Source organism: Canis lupus, chromosome 29 (assembly GCF_048164855.1).
Source record: "Canis lupus baileyi chromosome 29, mCanLup2.hap1, whole genome shotgun sequence".
NCBI lineage: Eukaryota > Metazoa > Chordata > Mammalia > Carnivora > Canidae > Canis > Canis lupus.
Genome location: NC_132866.1, coordinates 1,093,981 through 1,114,525, shown reverse-complemented (window position 1 = coordinate 1,114,525; position 20,545 = coordinate 1,093,981). Strand labels below are relative to the sequence as shown.

At 54.4% G+C, this 20,545-nt stretch overlaps 1 protein-coding gene across 24 annotated transcripts in view; it reads left to right on the top strand.

Moving 5' to 3' along the window:
- Positions 1-20,545, top strand: part of JAKMIP3 (Janus kinase and microtubule interacting protein 3) — a 97,024-nt gene that overhangs the window by 21,702 nt on the left and 54,777 nt on the right. For 5 of the 24 annotated variants that reach the window (XM_072804838.1, XM_072804835.1, XM_072804827.1 and 2 more), the window contains exon 1: positions 1,594-2,395. The exons of 2 other annotated variants lie outside the window; for them this stretch is intronic. The gene's annotated coding sequence lies outside the window, so the exon portion shown is untranslated. Of the gene's footprint in view, positions 1-1,590; positions 2,396-20,545 lie in introns of those variants that run through there. 17 more of the 24 variants (XM_072804836.1, XM_072804834.1, XM_072804828.1 and 14 more) reach the window with 7 other exon arrangements.

Genomic DNA, 20,545 nt, shown 5'->3' with positions numbered 1-20,545 from the left:
TCTTCCCAGCACCATTTGTTGAAAAGATTGTCCTTTCTGCATCGAGTGCTCTTGGCACCCTTGTCAGAAATCCTTGGCCACATATGCGAGGGTTGCTATCTTGGCTCTGTACCCTGCTCTGTTGGTCTCTGTGTCTGTGTCTCATGCAGACGCTTACAAAGGTCGCATTATACAAACCGGCTTTAAAGTGTTTATTTTTATTATCATGATTTTTTTAAAGATTTTATTTATTCATGAGAGACACAGAGAGAGGCAGAGACACAGGCAGAGGGAGAAGCAGGCTCCATGCAGGGAGCCCGATGTGGGACTCGATCCCGGGACCCCGGGGTGACGCCCTGGGCCCAAGGCAGACGCTCAACCACTGAGCCACCCAGTCGCCCCTATTGTCACGATTTTTAAAGATTTTATTTGTAAGTCCTCTCTATACCCAACGTGGGGCTTGAACTTACAACCTGGGGGTCGAGAGTTGCCCGCTCCACCCACGGAGCCAGCCAGGCGTCCCCATACACACTGGCGTTTGAAAGACCCTAGTGTGGTGTTCGCCTCCTTCCATGGCAGCAAGCGTGGACCAGCGTGTCCAGACGGTGCCCTTGTGTTCTGTACACGCGCGTTCTGTGTTCACGGAGTCGTCTCTGCGTGGACACCGAGGGTGCTTCCAGGTGTCAGCGTCACGCTACGGGCAACGTTACCGCAATCATCCTCCAGTGAGTTGGCTTTGAAGTCGCGAGGGCCGTGCCGGGCACGGGGTGAGTGCCGCCGGGTGTTTGTCGGACCGCACCTGCCCGAGCGCCGTTACTCTGTCGTCTCCTTGGGACGATTTCTAGGCGGCGCTGCTGGGCTCACGGCTGCGCACCTGCTGTGTCCCTCCGTCTGGCCTGGCCGGCAGCTGCCCTGTGGCCGGAACGGCCCCCCCGCCCCGCATAACCGTCCTCATCTCAGGCGCCCTCATGGGCCCCGCAGCACGGCTGCGGTGTGGACCTGGTCTCCGGAGACCCCCCGCCCCCCGCCCCGCTCCGGTGCACGCCGCTCTGGCCCCTGTTAGCTGTGTGACCCGGGGCAAGCCTCTCCAGGCCTCAGTTTCCCCACCTGCGCTGTAGAGACAGCAGTGACAATGAGCCCACAGGGCTCTCGCAGGTTAGCAGCCATGAAGCACCCAGGACAGTGTTGTCCCCGTCATGGAAGGCTCGGCCCCAGCATTAGCTTGGTCATTTGTTCCAATGTGTCGCTTACCCGGGTGTAGACGAGCACAAGGATCACCCACACCTGCCATTTACCGCATTATCATCGCCGTGCTGGATGTTATCAGGACCACGCTGTGGGTTTGTGTCAGAAAGACGCCCGCCGGGTCTGGGATGGGGTGAAATTTGGACATTTGTGCCCACGTTGAAGAGCTGGGGTGCAAGGGAAGGGTGGGTACGGGGCAGGCTGGGAGCCGAGGGGCAGCTAGCACCCTCACAGGCCAAGGATCGGGCCCTACGCGGCGGGGAGCCTCGTCCCCTCCTGGTTCCAGACCCGGGGGCAGCCGAGGCCGAGGTCCCGGGCGTGGGGGGGGGCGTCTGCATCCCGGGTGGTGACTGTTTCCGGATGGCGCCGCCCAGCTGTCCCGGGTGCCCTCCAGCTCCGGACCCTGCAGGACCTGCTCTTCCCCGAGAGCCTCCCCCCTTTCACTTTGCTTCTGCGGAGCTTTCCCGCGGGGTTTGGCTGCAAGGAGATCCGCGCTCCACGGTCGCGACTGGCGCCCGTCTTATTTGTCGGGCTCATTCTGTTTTCATTCCTCAGGGTTTAATGGATCCCAATCCTAGCGCCTCACCATTTAAAATCAAGCATCCTTTAGGAGTGGAAGTGCCTTCTTATTATTGGCCTTCGAGCCACTTCAAGTCCAGAGGGGATTTTCTAAGGACCCAGGACGGGATGGAGCCGCCCTCCCGGAGCAGCTGGACCCCGAGGCGAGCTCCGCAGCCAGGACTCGCCCAGCGGCCCGCGTTCCTCCCTGTGTCCCCGTGAGGCTGTGGCGGAGCAGCCCTGGCTCCGGGATCCCCCCGGGTGCGCACGCAGTGACGGTGACGGGGACGGTGGCCGGGCTGCGGGGCCCTGCCTTTGCCTGCCCGCCTCCTCCCCCGCCCCCCGCCCGTAGCCGTCTACGCGGTCTGGGGACTGAGCGGCGCTGGGCGTTCCTGAGAAGCCCTGAGAAGCCGGTCGGCAGAGCTGGGGATCGCTCCGGCATCTGCTTAGAGACGCGGTGGAGACGGTCCCTCCCCCTGGATGCGCGGCTGGCAAATTCCAACTGAAAGATAAAAGCCGAGCGCTCTGCTGAGTCATAGAACCTGGGAGCGGGCTGCCCGCCGGCCTGAGTCCCCGCGCCGAGGATCCAGGATCCGGGTCAGACAGCGCGGAGGTGAGGGCGGGGCGGGGCGGGGGCGGGGGGCTGAGGCCGGCAGGGGCGTCGCTGCCCTCGGCCTGGGCATTCGGGCTTTGTGCACATGCTTGTTACCTTAGAGTCCGCGTCTGTGTTTAGCATCAGACCCACGGAGCCGGGAGCTGACAGCGTGGACTGTCATCCCGGGTGTGCAGAGAGCACGCGGGCCGGGAGGCTGGGGACAGCGTCCCTCTGTGCCCCCGAGCACGTCGGGGTGCGGGGCCTGGCGCCCCGTGGGCAGTGGGCCTCTCCTGCCAGGTACCACGGCTTCCCAGGCTGGAGCGCGTCCCCACGGCAGCCGTGGGGTGCAGGGGTGCCAGGCCAGGCCCTCCGCGTGCAGGGGCTGCTGGGCACCCGGGAACGCAGCACCGGCCCCAGGCCCCGGGGCTCCCTGGTCCCCCAGTGGGACCGACGGCGCAGGGGACTCCTCGGGGCCTGGTTTGGCCGCTCAGTACGGGCACATGGATGACTCTCGCTCGCCCTTATCGGCTGCCCCGCCCCTGGTTGGGGGGGGCTCTTCTCTGTGACACTTAACAGGACACATGTCTTGTCCACGGACACCACTCCTTATTTGAGGAAATTGTGTTTTGGGGGAAACAACAGCTTATTAAGTGGTTTCCACCCCCCGCCCGGTCCCTCTGGCTGCTCAGGGGAACTGGTGGTTGTGTAGCGGCGGGCAGGGCTGTGGTGGAGACAGCATCACAGGGACCCTGACACTAGGTGGGCGGTGTGGACGCGGGCTGGCGGTGTGGACGCTCGCCGCCGCTCGGCTCGGCTCCGTCAGCGGGGGGAGCGGGGAGCGGGTAACAGCCAGAGCAGGGTTTCCTTCGATTGCAGCCCGGACCAGAGCTGCCGACCTGGAAGATTCTCAGCGGGCCCGAGCCTCTGAACGGGTGAGCGGCGGGCGTCCCGGAGGAGCAGGTCAGGCCAGGGCGCGGCCTTGGTCCCAGGTTCCAGGGGCGGCACGTCTGTGCCGGTCTCCGTCTCCGTGACTCTGTGCTGACCTCGGGCACATCCCCCGGAACACGGGCAGGGAGCGCGGTTCCCAGGGCCACGCGGACGCCCTGGTGGGCCCATTGCATTAAGGCCCGCTGACATCTGAGCAGCTGGGAGGTGTTCCCGCAGCCGGGCCGCCCCCAGGGAGACAACACCATCGGCCCCCATGCACCGTGGAACCGGCTGCTCTGATTGAAGTGCGAGCTGCTGGAGGCGTCACGGCGACACGGCGATCCACGCAGGACAGCTGCCACATCTGTTTGCTCCCTCCTGCCCAGTTTCCAGACACGCAAGCCGCATGGTCGCTGGTGCAGCCCTGCGTCGAGCAGACGCTGAAGAGGCCCAGGCCACAGAGCCGCGGTCTTTCTGGAACCAACCCCGGCCCATCCTCCAGCACACGTGCATGGGCGCCCGGGTCCTGCCTCAGACGTGGCGCTGTTGGTCCAGCACCCAGCGCGGGCTTCGAGGAGCGCGGTGAGGGGACCGGCCCTCTCTGGGTGCACAGGGCAGGTGTTCTGGGCCGTGGTCGCCCCTCTGGCACCCTTCTCCGGGGCCCCGGGGGGCCAGCACTAGCAACAACTCAGGGACCAGCACCGCTGGCGAGATGGGGCGTAGGGACCTGCACCTGGGCCGCAGACGGTTGGGCCTCGACGTGCAGCCAGATCCAAGCCTATGGGAAGGGGCCTCTGCCAGGGATTCTCTTCTGCCCACGATGAGGGCTTTGACCCAAAGGGAAGGCCGTGAATGATCAAGACCAGACACCTGGAGTCTCGGTAAGCCTCCGCTTCGCACACAGCGTCTCCGCAGTGAGAGTGCACAGCATCCAGGAGGTTCTGTCCAGGGGATGCCGTCCAGGGGATGCCATCTAGGAGGTGCCATCCAGGGGATGCCGTCCAGGAGGTGCCGTCCAGGAGGTTCTGTCCAGGGGATGCTGTCCAGGGGATGCCCTCCAGGAGGTGCCGTCCAGGAGGTGCCGTCCAGGAGGTGCCATCCAGGAGGTGCCATCCAGAGAGTGCTGTCCAGGGGATGCCGTCCAGGGGATGCCATCCAGGGAGTGCTGTCCAGGAGGTGCCGTCCAAAAAGGTGTCATCCAGGAGGTTCTATCCAAGAGGTGCCGTCCAGGGGATGCCGTCCAGGTGGTGCCATCCAGGTGGTGCCATCCAGGGGCACCGTCCACGAGGTGCCGTCCAGGGGATGCCATCCAGGGGATGCCCAGGTGGCACTGCTTTTAAAAGGCCTGTAGAGCCCCATCCTGATGGGCACCGGGGCAGCAGGCTGGGGCCATGTCTCCACCACTGGAGCAAACTCAGGAAAGAAAGAAGAAAAGCCTCCTCCCCACCGTGTCCTCGGCTCATGACCTCCGTGGACACATGTGGGCACAGTGTGCTCGGCCTGCGGGGTCCCCGCACCTGACAGCCAGCTGTGCAGCCCCTCACGGAGCTGTTCCGGGCACCGGCGAGACACCAGGGTCCTTCTAACAGGTCATTGGCTGCACTTCCCCTTTGAAATACGGGGTTGATTTTTAATCACAAAGTGAATGCATTCTCATGACTGAACCGTTAAAAAAAATCTAGAAAAGGAAAAAAAAGATAAGGGACCCACAAAATAAAATATTAAAAATTTAAAATATCCTCTTTTTCCTTTTTTTTTTTTTTTTTTTTGTGGCGTTGTTAGGACCCTTCTATCCGCTCCCGTTTGCAGGTCTTCCTGCTCGCGAGAGCCGCTGGTTCCCGTCAGAGGAGCGCCCCCCAAGCCTCCCTGGAGAGCCGCCCGGATCTGGCTGCGCAGGACTTGGTCCCACAGCTGGAGGCTGGGCCCAGGCTCCCGACGGTCACCAGCGGCGGCGCACTGGACGTCTCTGAGCGGACAGTCACGGAACGTAACCGCCGTGTCTACAGGCTTGTCATCCCTGACCCCCGCCCCTCCCGGCCGCGCCCCGTCTCCCCAGGCCGCCGCCGAGCCGCTCGTCACTGCCTTCGTTCCTCTAGAATTGGGTATAAATGCGGACGTGTAGTGTGTATGTTGTAGATCGGGCTGCTTTCCGCGTCATTCTGTTGAGACTTACTGTTGCGCGTGCCCTTCATGAATCCTCCTTGGGTTTTTATTCCCCCCCCACCCCCAGCATCGTGGGGCTACGCCCTCGTTGGTCTTTCCAGGCGCCAGTTGATGGGTTTGGGGTTGCTTCTGGTTTTGCTGTTACGGACAGAGCTGCGAGGATCATCCACGTCCCAGGCCTTGTACACACCTGACTTTCACTTCCCTTGGGCGCATCCGTAGGCCCATCCTAGGGTAGGTGTGTGGTTCGTTTTTTCAGGAAGTAACAAAGCCTTGCGCCGTGGTGCGTTCCCAGCAGCCCTGTGTGAGAATTCTGGTTCCCCCGCGTCCCCGCAGTGCCATGGCGTGGCCGGCCTTCCCCCCGCAGCCGTGCCGCAGGTGTGGGTGGGAGCACCTTGCTTTATTCTAATCCCCCGGACGATCGGACGATCGCTGGGGCCTCCTTTCATGTGCTTCTTTGCTGCCTGGTCCCTTGCTTTGGTGACAAGTCTTTCAAAGCTTTTGTTTGTTTTTAAACTGGGTTGTTTTTCGTTATTGAACGTTGAGAGTTTTGGAACGTATATATCTACGTATTCTGGGTACAAGTCCTCCATCAGGTGTGTGTTTTGCAAATATGTTTTCTCAATCTGCAGCAGTTTTCTTTTTCTTTATTTATTAATGAGAGACAGAGAGGGAGAGGGAGAAGCAGGCTCCATGCAGGGAACCCAATGCGGGACTCGATCCCAGGTCTCCAGGATCACGCCCTGGGCTGAAGGTGGGGCTAAACCACTGAGCCCCCCAGGCTGCCCGGTTTTCTTTTTCTTAATGGCATCTTTCAAAGACAAGAAATTTAAGATTTAAAATAAAGCCCCAGGGACCCCTGGGTGGCGCAGCGGTTTGGCGCCTGCCTTTGGCCCAGGGCGCGATCCTGGAGACCCGGGATCGAGTCCCACGTCAGGCTCCCGGTGCATGGGGCCTGCTTCTCCCTCTGCCTGTGTCTCTGCCTCTCTCTCTCTCTCTCTCTGTATGACTATCATAAATAATAAATAAAAAAATTTAAAATAAAATAAAATAAAATAAAGCCCCGTTTGTCAATATTTTCATATATGGTCTTTGCTTCTTTGCCCGAAGATCATGATGATTGTATCTGTGTCTTCACTTGGAGGTTTTGTGGGTTTGTGTTTCATTCAGTTCCATGACCCCTTCCGACTTGATTTCTGAATACGATGTGAGGTACGGGCCGAGCTGTGGGTGTTTGGGGCTTTCTCATTTGGGCATATAGACGTGTGAATGTTCCAACACCATTTCTTCAAAAGACTGTCTTTTCTCCATTGAGTTTTCTCGCATCCTTTGTTACACAACCATTGACCAGAGACTATGCGGGTCTGTTCTTCTGTTTCATTGATCTGTGTTTTTTGTTTCTTTTTTTAAAAGATTTTATTGATTTATTTGAGAAGGGGGGGTGGGGAGACCCCAAAGGGAGAGAGAGGGAGAGGGAGAAGCAGACTCCCCACTGAGTAGGGAGCCCAACACAGGGCTCGATCCCAGGACCCCAGGATCATGACCTGAGCCAAAGGCAGCTGCTCAACCAACTGAGCCCCCAGGCGCCCAAATGCGTGTCCTTACGTCAATGTCACACCGTAGCTATATCGTGAGCTGGCAGTTGGGTAGTGATTTCCAACTCCAAATGTGTTATTTTTCAAAATTGCTGAATTTAGATGGTTTACTTTTTCCACTGCCATTTTAGAAACAACTTGTCAGCCTATCCAAAAAAAGATCCATTAGGATTTTGGTTGGGATTGTGTTTCATCTGAATTTCAATTTTGGGAAAATTAACATCACAACAGTGTTGAGTTTTGTGATCCATGAACACTGGCTGTCTCTCCATTTAGTTGGTCTTTAATTTCGTCTCATGAACGAGTAGAGTCTTCAAGCATACAAATATCGTAAATATTTTGTTGGCTTGATTCCTAGGTATTTCATACTGTTTTGGTGCTGTTGTAAAAGGTATTGTTTTGTGATAAAATAGCTTGTTGCTAGTATGAAGAACTATAACTAATAAACATAATTGATTTTTCTCTTTTGAATTTTAATTCTGTTAACCTGCTAACCTCCCGTGTTCCAGGTAGATTCTTTGGGATTTTCTACATAGACGATTGTGTCACACATGAAAAAAATGCCTCTGGTTCTTTTCCTAGTTCACTTTTGAATACAAGTGGTGAGTGTAGGGGGTTTGCATTGTTCTTAGGGAAAAGAACGGTAAGACTTTCACTATCCAGTATGGCATTAGCGGCAAGTGTTCTTCTGTAGACGGCCTTTATCAAGTCAAGGAAGTTCCTTTTATGACTACTTTGCTGAAAGTTTTTATTGTGAATGGATTTTGAATTTTGTCAAAAGGCTTTTCTGCATTTTTCAAGACGAGGACTTGTTTTTCCCTTCAATGTATTAATATGGTGAATTAAAGGGACTCGTTCAAAAAATATTAAACCAATTCTGCATTCCTTATACATGTCCCATCTGATCCGTCGTATTATCCTTTTCATGTATTGCTGGATTGGAGTGGTTGATTCTGTTAAAGATTTTTGCATCCATCTTAATGAAGGATATTCTTTTTTGTGATGTCTTTGTGTGGTTTGGGTATCAGAATAAGGTTGGCCTCGTAACATAAGTTAAGCATTCACTTCTCTCCTGGAAGAGTTGATGGAGAGTTGTTATTCCTTCATTGAACGTTTGCGAGGATTCACCAGTGCATCTGTCTCTGCCTCGGATTTTCCATGTTGGAAGATTCTTACCACAAATTCAATTTCTTTAAAGATAAAAGGCTACCCAAGTTATGAGTGAGCTTTGTTAGTTTGTGTCTTTCAAGGAATTTATCCATTTCATTTGTTATCTCTTGATATCTGTAGGACGCATAGGGATGTCCCCTTGTCCATTTCCGATATTGTATGCATGTCTTCATTTTTTTTTCTGGATCAGCCTTTCCAGAGATTTATTAATATTATTAATATTTTCAAAACACCAACTTCTACTTTTATTGATTTATTTTATTATTGTTTTCAGATTTATTGATTTCTATGAACATTTATTATTTCTATTCTACTTTCCTTACATTTACTTTATCTTTTCCGGTATTCTTAAGGTAGAAGCTTAGACTAGGGTTAGATGATGATTGGAGACCTTCCTCTTTCCCAGTATAAGCATTTATTGTCCTTAGTACCCTCTCTATACCACTGTAGTTATGATCCACAAATTCTGGTATTTGTGCCTCTATTTCCATTTTGGTTCAAAATATTTTCTAGTTTATTTATAGTTTCTCAATTTCTGTTTCACCTGTTCCAATTTATCCATGACCTGACCTGTTATTTCCTGGGTTTTTAAAAAATATTTATTTTTAAAAACTTCTTACAGAAGAACCAACTTCTTTGGTTCTGTTCAAGACTTTTTCTTTAGTTCTGGTTTTCATCAGTTTGGTTATTTAGGGGTGTGTTTAACATTTCCAAGTACTTAAATGTTTTCTTGATATCTTTCTATTACATATTTTTAATTGACTTTCTTGGGGAAGGTACAGAGAATGCATTTTGGATCATTTCAGTTATTTTAACTTTGATGTGATATGTTTTAGCATGCAGTATGTTTTGATGAATATCATATGTGCACTTAAAAATACTACATATTCTGTTGTTAGACGATGTATCTATCCTACAAATGTCAGTTGGGTCAAATAGGTTGATAGTCTTGCTGAAATCTTTTATACTCTTAACTGGTCTATTGTGCACTTATTTCATCTCTTCCTGAGAGGTTGACTGTTAAAGTCTCCAATTCTAGGTGTGAAAATTCTTATTTATACTTACATTTCCATTTATGTAATTTTTATTTTTTTAAAAGATTTTATTTATTTATTTGAGAGTGAGGCAGAGATAGTGGGGGAGGACAGCACGAGCAGGGAGGAGAGAGAGAAGCAGGCCCCCCGCTGAGCAGGGAGCCCAATGCAGGACTCGATCCCAGGGCTCCAGGATCATGATGTGAGCCAAAGGCAGACGCTTAATGCACTGAGCCCTCCAGGCCTCCGGGTTTTATGTATTTTTGAAGCTCTGTTGTTTGATTGCTGTGCTTTCTTGATATATCAACTATCTTCTTATTATGTAATGTCCATCTTAATCCCTGGTAACGTTCCTTGCTCTGATCATCTTCTGTTACATCTACATGATGTAACATGAATACAGTCTCTTCAGTTTCTTCAGTGTAGAGCTTGCTAGATATTATAGCTTTTTCCATCCTTTTATTTTTAACTCATCTATGCCATAATTTTATTTAAAATGAGTTTCTTGTAGATAGTGTGAAGGTGGTGCTTGCCTTTAAAAAAAATTTCATCTGAAAATGTCTACCTTTAAATTGTGTTTTTCCTCCCATCTACCTTTAGTATTTAATGACACGATTGGATTTGAACCTAGCTTCCTGCCCTTTATTTTCCATTTGTGTTAACTCTTCTTTATTCCTCTTTCCTTGACTTCTGTGGGATTGAGTATTTTTATGACCCCACATACCTGTAGGTTCCTCATTGCCCTTCTCTTCAGTAGAATTTTCGGTGCTCGCTTCAGGGGCCCAAATCATCTCTAGCTCGCTGCGGTCCTTCTTGATATTGTGCCAGTTCTTGTGTAATTAATGACTTTCATTTTCTTTCCCATTTTTTCTATTGTTTTCAGATATTTTACTTCCATGTACTCTGCACTCCACAATGCACTTGTTCCTGGTTTTGCTGTGGATAATTTGTCATCTTTTAAAGGGATGACATATAAGAAAAGAGTCTTTTGTATACTCCCTCATTTTTATCACTTTGAGCACTCTTCCTTCCTCTATGTCGGTCAGTTTCCCCGTCTGATATTATCTCTTCTGCCTGAAGAACTTCCTTGAATTTTTAAATTTTTTTTGGTAGTGCAGATCTTCTGGCAATAAATCCTTTCAACTTTTGTTTGTCTGAAAAAGTCTATTTCTCCTCCTTTTTGGTAACAGCTTTAATAATATGGAAGTCACCCACTGAAAGTGTGAATTCACGGGGTTTTAATATATTCACAGGGTCATGCAGCTGTCACCACAGATTTAGAACATTTCCGTCACCCCAAAAAGAAGCCCTGTACCTTTAGTTGTCCTGTCTTAAGCCTGCGGCAACTACTCATCTACTTTCTTTCTCTCTAAATTTGCCTTTTCTGGACATTTCCTTAGAAATGGAATCATACAGTATATGACCTCATACGTCCAGCTTCTTTCATGTGATGTCATGTTTTCAAGGTCCATCCCTACTGTAGCCTGTATCAGTATGTCATTCCTGCTAGTTGCTGAATGATGTTCCGTCATATGGCTATACCATGTTTTATTTGTCCACCTGTCAGCTGATGAGCATTTGTGTCATCTCCACTTTTTGGCTACTGTGAATAACACTGCCATGACCTTTGTGTGGACATGTTTTTCATCTCTCCGGGGTACCTCCCTAGGAATGGAATTGCTGGATCATATGGTAACTATCAAACTGTGTAGGAAATGTCAGACTGTTTCCTGAAGCAGCTGCACCATTTTACATTCCCGCCAACCATGAATGACTGTTCCAATTTATCCACGACTCGACTTGTTATTTTCTGGGTTTTTAAAAAATATTTATTTTTAAAAACTTCTTACAGAAGAACCAACTTCTTTGGTTCTGTTCAAGACTTTTTCTTTAGTTCTGGTTTTCATCAGTTTGCCTATAACATGTCTACATTTCCTCTTCCTGTTTGTGGATCTAGAATCTGTCAGTTGTCGTGTTTGGCTAATTTTGAACAATCCCCTGTTGTTTTATTTCTTTACATATTTCTCCTCCCTGTGTTCTCATTTTACTCTGAGACTCCACCCCCACCTCCTCCTCCAGGTGGCTCCACTTTGACTGACACTGTTGGAGACTCTGCTTTCTTCTTCTCCCGTGTTTCATGTTGGACAGTTTTCTGTCTTCAGGTTCATGGAGATTTCCCTCAGCCGTGTCGATTCCTCTGCTGAGCCAGTTGAAGGAATTCTTCACCTCTGATGTCATGATCATTGTTTCTAATGTTTCCACTCGAGCCTTTCCTATAGTTCCCATTTCTCTGCTTCATCCATGATGTCCATCTTTTCCATTAGACCCTTGAGCATATTAGTCCTAGTTACTTAAATGTTATGTCTGCTAGCTGGAACAACTCCACGCCTCTGAGTCTAGTTCTTCTGATTGCTTGACAGTGGGTTGTTTTCCTTGGTTTTTGTTTTCTTTTTCTGTTTCTCATGATTTTTTAAAAATATTTTATTTATTTATTTGACAGATAGAGAGAGCATAAGTAGGGGGAGCAGCAGAAGGGGAGGGAGAAGCAGACTCCCTGTTGAGAGGGAGCCTGACATGGGTCTCGATCCCAGGACCCCGGGATCATGACCTGAGCTGAAGGCAGACACTCAACTGACCGAGCCCCCCAGGTGCCCTGTGTCTTGTAATTTTTTATTGAATGTCAGACATTGTCTGTAGAGGAACAGGAAACAATATTTGAAGAAAATAATCTTTAAGCACAGATACAGACACGTCTTGAGTTAGTGTGTGAGCTTGAATTGACCCAGGAAGTAGCTGAACTGGGTTAGGGGTTTGTAGTTTCTGTCATCACGTCCAGTCCAGCACGGGGTTCGGATTCCTCATGGTAGGCTGCCGACACTCTGCTCAGTCTGGTGCCTGGAGTGCCGCAGGCTCTGTTCCATGTTCCTGACGCAGCCTCAGTTTCCAACACTCCCTGCTCACCGGCTCCCCAGAAGGGGCCCTTTTTGCAGCCTTGTCCCTCACCCAGCTAGACTGATGTGGCTTGTTACTCAGTGTGAAGCTTGTTTTGAGGAAAGTGGATCTCAGTTTCTTCTGGGCAGCCTTAGATCGTAGAAGCATATGTGCCTGAACTTGGGCGGTCAGCCTTCTGAGGATCCCTGCCCCCCTCCACAGCAGCCAGGCTCTGCTCTGTGTCAGTGCAGGACCTGAGCCCAAGGTCTTCCTCCCCAGGGGCAGGCGTTTTGGGTTTCGACTCTTACCCTAGAGGCAGGGATTCTTTTTTAGATCCTGTGGCCGGAAGGAAGGAGGGATTTTAGTTTCATCCTTATCTCAGTGACCTTGTGGACAGGAGGGCTTGCTGACCTTCTCCCACTGGCTTAAGGCTTTTTGCTTTGCGTGCAACATGGGTTCTGTTGGCAGGGAGAGTCTCGTACCTGTCCAGGCAGCAGACGGCCTCTTGCACGTCTGTACCACGTAGGGAGCCCTTCCAGCTCTGTCCTGCCCTCAACCACTCTTGTGTTTGGGCTCCAGTGATTCCAAACTGAGCTGCCAGCCCACATCCAGCCCTTAGAATCATGTTAAAATGGGAGCTAATTTTCTTCTTACCTATTTCTTTCTCCAGTGCTCTGCCAGCGGTGAGCCAGCTGTGCTTGCCTCCCTTCAGACGGGCAGGTCACCCCTTGGAATTTGGTGCCTTGGTTGCCTTGGCACTTCAGCTCTTTTTCTTTCTTTCTTTCTTTCTTTCTTTCTTTCTTTCTTTCTTTCTTTCTTTCTCTCTCTCTCTCTCTCTCTCTCTCTCTCTCTCTCTCTCTTTCTTCCTTCCTTCTTTCTTTCTTTCTTTCTTTCTTTCTTTCTTTCTTTCTTTTCTTTCAGATTTTATTTATCTATTTGAGAGAGAGAGAGCACACGAGCAGGGGGACGGGCAGAGGGAGAGGGAGAAGCAGACTCCCCCCTGAACAGAGAAGAGAGCCTGACTCGGGGCTTGATCCCAGGACCAATGGGCTTAAGGAAAAATAGGATTTTGTAGATTATGAGTGAGACATTCTCTTGTGATTTTCCTACATTGTAAGTAGAGGAGGTTTTCTTGTGATTTAAACTCACTTTTTTTCTTTCTTTGTAAATTATCTGAGTACTTACCCACTTCTCTTGTGAGATCTTAGTTTTTATCAGTGAGTTTCATGATCTCCTGATATAGTTATTAACTTTTTAATTGAATTTACTGCAAATACTGCTTCAGCTTGTTTTTAGCTCCTTAATTGCACGACATCTGTGATGAGGAGATGTAAATTTTTAATGTAGTGGAATCTGTTGGCTTTTCCTGTTACAAATTCCTTTTATCTCCTCTAAGCCTAGGAAGGCCTCTCTCTCCCGAGATTTGAGAAATGTTCGTTTCTACTTTCCCTGCTTTGATTTTCATCCTCAGTTCTCTTCAATCCACTTAGAGTTTCATTAGGAAGACAGTATCCGTAGGTCTATTTTTCTTTGACAATTAGCCAACTAATCTAGTGTTTTTGAGTGAAGTCCTTCCCCTGCTTGTGGAACATCACGAATGTGGACTATAATGTGGGGCCTGTTTCTGAACCGTGTGATCTTTCTCATTCATGGGCATTCGCAAGGTTGGGGTTTATCCTGCTTAGCAACATGACATGACTTTGACTAGAGCAACCAAAAGTTATATTTCTGCAAGTCCCACGTGTAGTGCTGTCGCTGGGCACCTCGGTCACGAGGGTCTCAGGGTGTCACCGAGTAGGTCCATCTTCCTTCATGGCTGCAGCTGTGTGGCCGGCTGCTGTCCTTTCTGGGGGTTCAGGGTGGGGACTAGGGGGTCTGTGTCCTTGCTCCCTGGTATTAGCAGAGCTCAGCTCTGTACCATGGGACCTTGGGGTCCATGTCCCTGTGCTGTGTGACCTGAAGGCTCTGTGCCCAGCAGTGGTGTCGACCCATGACTCACCATCTCAGGCCAGTGGTGACGGCCACATCTTCCTCAGGCCGCGCCCCTCAGGCCTTCCCCGGGAAAGGGGCTCTGCCTTTAGGACTTGTGTGATTGGATCGGGGGCCACAGACCCCGTCTCAGAGTCTCAACCTGAACATGCCTGTGAAATCCCCGTTGTCTCATCAAGTCCCATGTTCACACGTTCCAGGGTTAGGATGCAGACAGTATTGGGGGACCAGTATACGCCCCCCTCACCAAGGGCTCCCTGTGTGTTCACAGGCTAACTACTGACCCTCTTTCCTAAGTCAACACAGTAGTTCTGCTGGATGGAATTAGTCATGTTTCTAAGAAATCTTGTTTTATTTTTTTAAAAATCTAAAAAAAAAAAAAATGTTTCCATGGATAAAATGGCAAGGAGCTGGAAATTTCAGGTTTATACTAACAATGTAAATATTCTGCAAAAAAAAACACTAATAAAGGCACTTTATAGGTGTATTTTTATTTTATTTTTATTTTTTAAAGATTTTATTTATTCATGAGAGAGAGAGAGAGAGAGAGAGAGAGAGAGAGAGAGAACAAGCAGGGTGGGGTAGGGCAGAGGAAGAAGGAGAAGCAGACTCCCTGCCAAGCAGAAGCCCAACACGGGGCTCGATCCCAGGATCCAAGATCATGACCTGAGCTGAAGGCAGATGCTTCACCCACGGAGCCCCCCAGTGCACAGTGAGCATATTCTCAGGTGACAGATACGCAGTATATATTGGTTAATCAAGGTAGACAAAATCTCACTTAAATGTGAGCCATGTCAGTAGCAGGAAGTTCTGGGACCTTCCAGGGAAGTGCAGGTGCCTTTACAAGCGGTGGAAGCGGCCGGCCGGCCCCTGCTGAGCCCTCCACGCACCCAACAGCTCGTCTGCCTGGCGTCTGCGCCACACGCCTCGCCGTCTCAGGGACGCCGTTCTCAGGACGGGAGCTCCTAGCGCCAGCGGTGGCCTGCCCGCGGCATCCCCACCGCGACTCCCACCAGAGCACAGAGGTTTCTGGATGCTTCCCTGAGCAACTTCCCTTTTACCAGAAAGAGCCATTTCTGGAGTAAAGCCCCCGCGGATTCAGGGCGGAGCTGACCTGTGCGCCCGCTCGGATCTTGTCCGCTGCTGCGCGGCCTCTTCCCCCCTCATTTCTCGGCTTCCATCAGACCCCCCCCCCCGATCATATACAAGCTAACAGCCCTCAGTCGATCTGTTCTTCCACCCGTGACGGACGCCAGCAACCACTGCAGCGTTTCCCCCTAAATTATATCTGCAAAACCCTCGTTCTGAGGCCTTTTCCGTGAGCGATGTGCTTCCTGAATTTCTCTTCTGGCTGCGAGAGGCGGACCGGCGCTGAACCGGTCAGGTTCTCCACGTGCGAGGGGGTAGGTGACAGGGCAGCCCCGTCGTCAGGCAGTAGGCCCCGCAGTGCACAACTGCGAGCCCGCGAAGGGAGGAGCGTGCGAGGGAGCCCGTGGTGACGTCCTGGCCGCTGCGGGGATGGACACGGGCTCAGACGCAGGTGCCAGCCTGTCGTGGGGCAGGGACCGGGGCGGGGCGGGGGTGAGGGCCACGCAGGGGGAGCCTGGGAGTCTGGGTGAGGTTCCCGGGGGCCCGGCAGGGTCGCCTAATGCAGGACAAGGGAGCCCCCATCGTCCCAGGCTCATGCCCGGCCGGTGTCCTCTGGTGTGAAGCGCTCGTTGGACTCGTGTGTCCGTGTCCCACTGGCTTGTCTGCCTTCCCCCGGCCTCCCAGCGTTCTCCGTGTGTCCTGGGCACTGTCCCTCGTGCAGGTGCATTCTGGACGCCTCCGCCGATGCTGACACGAGCCTGTTAGCGCCCCTCAGTCCCTCGGGCGGTGGGATTTCTTCATGTCGCGTGGCCACGGCGCTCCTTCCCGGGGACTGTGCTGGCGTCCTGTTCAAGGCCCCGGCCATCCCCGGGCTCTGGACCTCTGGCCCTTCCCCTGAGGCCTGCTGCCCCACCTTCCACGGTTACGGCCGGAGCCCCTGCACAGCGACACGTCCGCGGTGAGTTTTCCCTTGTGGACACGCGGTTACTGAGCGCTGGGTAGACAGCCGACCGTCCCCGCACTCGGCGCTGACCCTGGATCACACGTCCACAGCCACGCACAGGCCCCCCTGCTCTGGGCCGGCCCGGTCGTGCTCTGCTGTCCTTCTGGCCCTTGCGGCCCTGGACAGGCGCCGACGCCGACGAGCGCAGCCCCCAGGTCCCCTTGGCTGCCCTCCAGGTGCCGTGCAGGACTCCCGGGACCAGCCAGGCCCCGTTGGGACTTGCAGTCCTGGCCACTGACTGCAGCCCTTTGGAGCCTCCGTGGGACTTTACTTTACTGGCACTGGGGACACACGCGGGCAGAGGCTCAGCAGGCCTCAGAGCCAGGGCGCGGGCTCGTGTGCGCTTTTCCACAAGAAAACACAAACCTCTTTGGAAACGGCTGGGTGCCCCCCCGAACGCCGGGGCCCCTCCAGCCGCGGTAGGAAGCCTCGTTGCTGGGAAGGAGAAGGAGCGCTGACTGTCCCTCTGTGTGGCCACCTTCTCCTGCACCTGCCCGTCTAGCGTCTACCTAGTTACCTGCTGCATCCGCGGCCTTTGTCCCCGTGCCCGGAGCATGGGGGGAGCGAGCCTGAGCCTCAGTTTCTATGGCTGTTTCTCTGACTGTAAGGATCGACTGCCCTGTTTGGGGGTCACTGTGGTCTTGGTCTCAGGCTTGGACTGGGGGCTCAGAGGCTGGGTCCCCTCCTGGGCCGAGGCCTCCCCCGGGGCCCCGAGCCAAGCAGTGGCCACCAGCCTCCGCCGGGCTCGGGCGCTAACACGCCGGTGGACACTCCCCGCCCCCGCCCCTGACACTGTGCTTTGAAAACCTGACACTTCAGTTCAGTGGCTGCCGGGTTTCAGAGCCAGAGAAGCTGTAAACGAGCACGAAGATTGGAAAACATTTAATTTTTTCATTTAAACTCTTTCTGTATTTGGGCCAATAATGCAAGAAGCCGGTGTGATGAGGACAGATGCCACCGGCCGAGGGGAGTGACATCCCCAACCCACTGGGGAGAGCCAGGCTTCGGGGTGGCCCCCGGGGCTTCTGGGAGCAGGGTGCAGACCACGTTCCTGACCCGCCGACCCGCCAGGACCGCCAGGCCCCCGAGAGAGGACGTTCCTTGTCAACAAGCCCGGGCCTTCCCGGGGGCCAGTTCCGCTGGCTGAGGGGGCTCCTGGGGCAGGAGGGGCTCTGCGGGGAGCTGGCCCCAGGGCGGCCCTTCCTCCTTGTCGCCCTGACTCCTTTGGCAGGGACGCAGCCTTCCCCTCGGGGTGCCTGGCCTGAGCGTGGGGACGCAGCCCCGGGGACACTCCTGCTCACCCGGCCCGGCTGCCCTGCCCGGAGGGAGCAGGGCACACGGTGGGTTTCTGTTTTCTGCCCTGAAATCCCATTTCTGGCCCATTTTACAGGGAACCCTGCGAGGTATGAGCTCAGCCTGAGGGCCCATTACTCAGGAGGCCGGTGGTCTTCACACAGTGAGATACGTCCTCACGGGGGGACCTGGAAGGCTGTGGGTGGCGGGGGTCACACCTCGTCTGGCGCCAGTCACGAGCTTCCTTGTAGTGGAGCCCGCCCGCCCACCAGGCCCTGCCCCGAGCCTCACCCACCCCTGCCCGGGACCCCTGGGCACCCGGCACAGGGAAACCCCCGCAGTCCGACCAGATGACACAGAGGTGCCTTTCAAATGCGACTTTACTTTTTATATCTGCCAATGGATCGGAGTTTGTGGCACGTGTGCTGCTTGAGCCCGGTGCACAGCCGTAACCACTGCAGCGACCACTCAGTCTGCAAGACGTGATCGCAACCTCGGTTGCCATAAAAACTTACATTTCCATTCATATGTATTTTGTCCTAAAGATGTAAGAAGAGTGATTAATTGAAGAGTTTAAAACAAGCAAAAAAGGGCAGCCCGGGCGGCTCAGCGGTTTAGCGCCTGCCTTGGGTCCAGGGCCTGATCCTGGGGACCTGGGATCGAGTCCTGCATCGGGCTCCCTGCATGGGGCCTGCTTCTCCCTCTGCCTGGGTCTCTGCCTCTCTCTCTCTCTCTGACTCTGTGTCTCATGAATAAATAAATAAAATAAAACAAGCAAAAAAAAAAAAGCTTCCTGTTGGGGGTGGTCGATGAGAGAGGGGCGGACCGCGTGAGCTTCCACAGGGTCGTCATCCTGTCTGGGCTGCGCTTCCTGCGGCCTCGGGCTCTCGGGCCCTCCCTCCGGGCTGTGGTTGTGCTGGTGGCGCCTGTTGGGCTCAGACACGCGCTCTCCTCTCCGAGCTCCTGGTCTGGATCTTTCCTCCCGTGCTCGTGCTTCCTGCCCCTGCCGGCCCGTGGGTGTTATCGGGGTGCTATCGGCACGGTGCTCTCACGTCCGCGCCTGCGGGGCCTGCGGGGCCTGCGAGGCCTGCGACCTGCAGCTGCGCTTGTTTAAAGCGTTGCTTGGTTTTCCCCGTCACCGGAGTCCTGCTGCCCGAGTCTTGGCCGCGTGTTTTCTCCGCAGTTTAACTGAGTGATAATTGACGGCCGGTCATTTTGATTGGACGCCCAACCTTGTGAGTTTTATATGGTTGGGGCTGAATTTATTTTTTTAATTCTTTAAATTTTTTAAAAAAGCTTTTGTTTATTTGTTTTCTGTTTAGGGAGCACAAGCAGGGGAGGGGCAGAGGGAGAGGGAGCCGCAGGCCCCAGCGGAGCGTGGAGCTGTGCTCGATCCCCGGCCCCGAGGTCACGGCCTGGGCCGAAACCCAGTTGGAGGCTCAGCCCCCTGAGCCTCCCAGGCGGGCGCCCCTCCTGTAAATGTTTTGGGGTTTGGTGCTGGGCCGCGTGTGAGGGGCGAGGCCGGCCGGGGGCCCGCACGCAGCAGAGTCCGGCCGCGCCTGAGGCAGGGCCCCCGGGGGCCGGGCCGAGAGCCCCGCAGCGAGGGCGTCACCGTCACCGTCCTCGAGGCTCGCCAGGCCTGGGCTCTGTCAGGAGGCGGCGCCGGGCCCCCCAGGACGCGCTCCCGCCGGACCCCGGCTTCCTCACCCTGAAGAGCTGGCGTTGGGCGGGCGATCCGGAGGTTCCCTCGTGAGCTGGGGACCCGTGTTCGTCTGTCTCCATCCTGAACGGCGGTGGGTCAGGTGGCGGCTCGGGGGCGGGCGCGCGGGGTCCTGCCCTCAGCCGTCGGGGACGCCCCCACCCCGTGACCTCTCGTGACACACCCGGACTCGCGAGCTTCTAGAGACGCGCATCGAGTCGAGCTGAGGCCTCTTTGCCCCCCGCCCCCCGTGGACCCTCCGTCTGTCCTGTGGCCGCCCCGTGGTCAGCGGTGGGACAGGCCCCACGTGCTTGAGGGTCCGCCGTGGTCCGGGGCTGTCCCGGGGTCCACACTGACGGTGGGTGCGCCCCGGGCTCCTTCACCGCCACCCACCCCCCGCCCAGACCCCAGGGCTGCTCTCCCCTCCCCACCCCCGCCCCTAGCGCCACTCGAGCCTCCAGGTCTCCAGGTGTGGATCAGATTCGCGTCTGCACACGCGGCCGGCACCGCGTGGCCGCTGATCCCCTCTCCGGGGGGTCTTCACATTTCCCGGGAAAAGTGAGTTCTGATGGGGGAGCTGGGTGTCGCGAGGTTACCCCAGGCCCTCACCCGGCCTCCCCCCGGCTCACCCTGGGGGCCCAGCCTGAGAGGGGCTCCCTGAGACGCCTGTCCCGGGCCGAGAGCCCGACAGGGCCTGCTCCCGCGGGCGTTTGTCCCCGTGGGGCTGGACGGGGCCCTCGGGCCCTCCCGCCTCCTCGCCGCCCGCACCTCACAGCCCGTGGACGTGATAAGGGCTGGAAGCATCTGCACCTCCCTTCCTCTCTGTAGATAAAGGGTTTCACCGGGAAAGGACCCGAGTCCCATACCATGGGCTTCAGGAGGTTGAAGCCCCTTCGTGACGCGGGCCACCGGCCGGGTGTGCACGCAGGAGGCTGTCCCGGGTCTGAGCTCCTCCGTCCACACGGTGTGGAGCACGAACCGTGGGCTCTGAGTGGGAAAATCCCGGAGGCCAGCCGGGCGGCTTCCTCGTTAGCGGGTCGGCGGCTCGGAGGTTGTCGGGTGCGGGCAGGGAGCACTTGCTTGGAGAGCGGAGCTCCCCTATTTACTCCGTCCTCGGAGACCCCGCGCAGGTGGGCGGACGGTGTCAGTCTGACCACGTAACGACCTCCCGACGGAGGGTGACACACGTGCTGGCGGCGAATCAGCGTCGGTCTGCGCGCGAGCCTGAGGCGTGACCGTGACCCGCCCGCTTCTCCCGCTCAGCCGGGGTCCCCC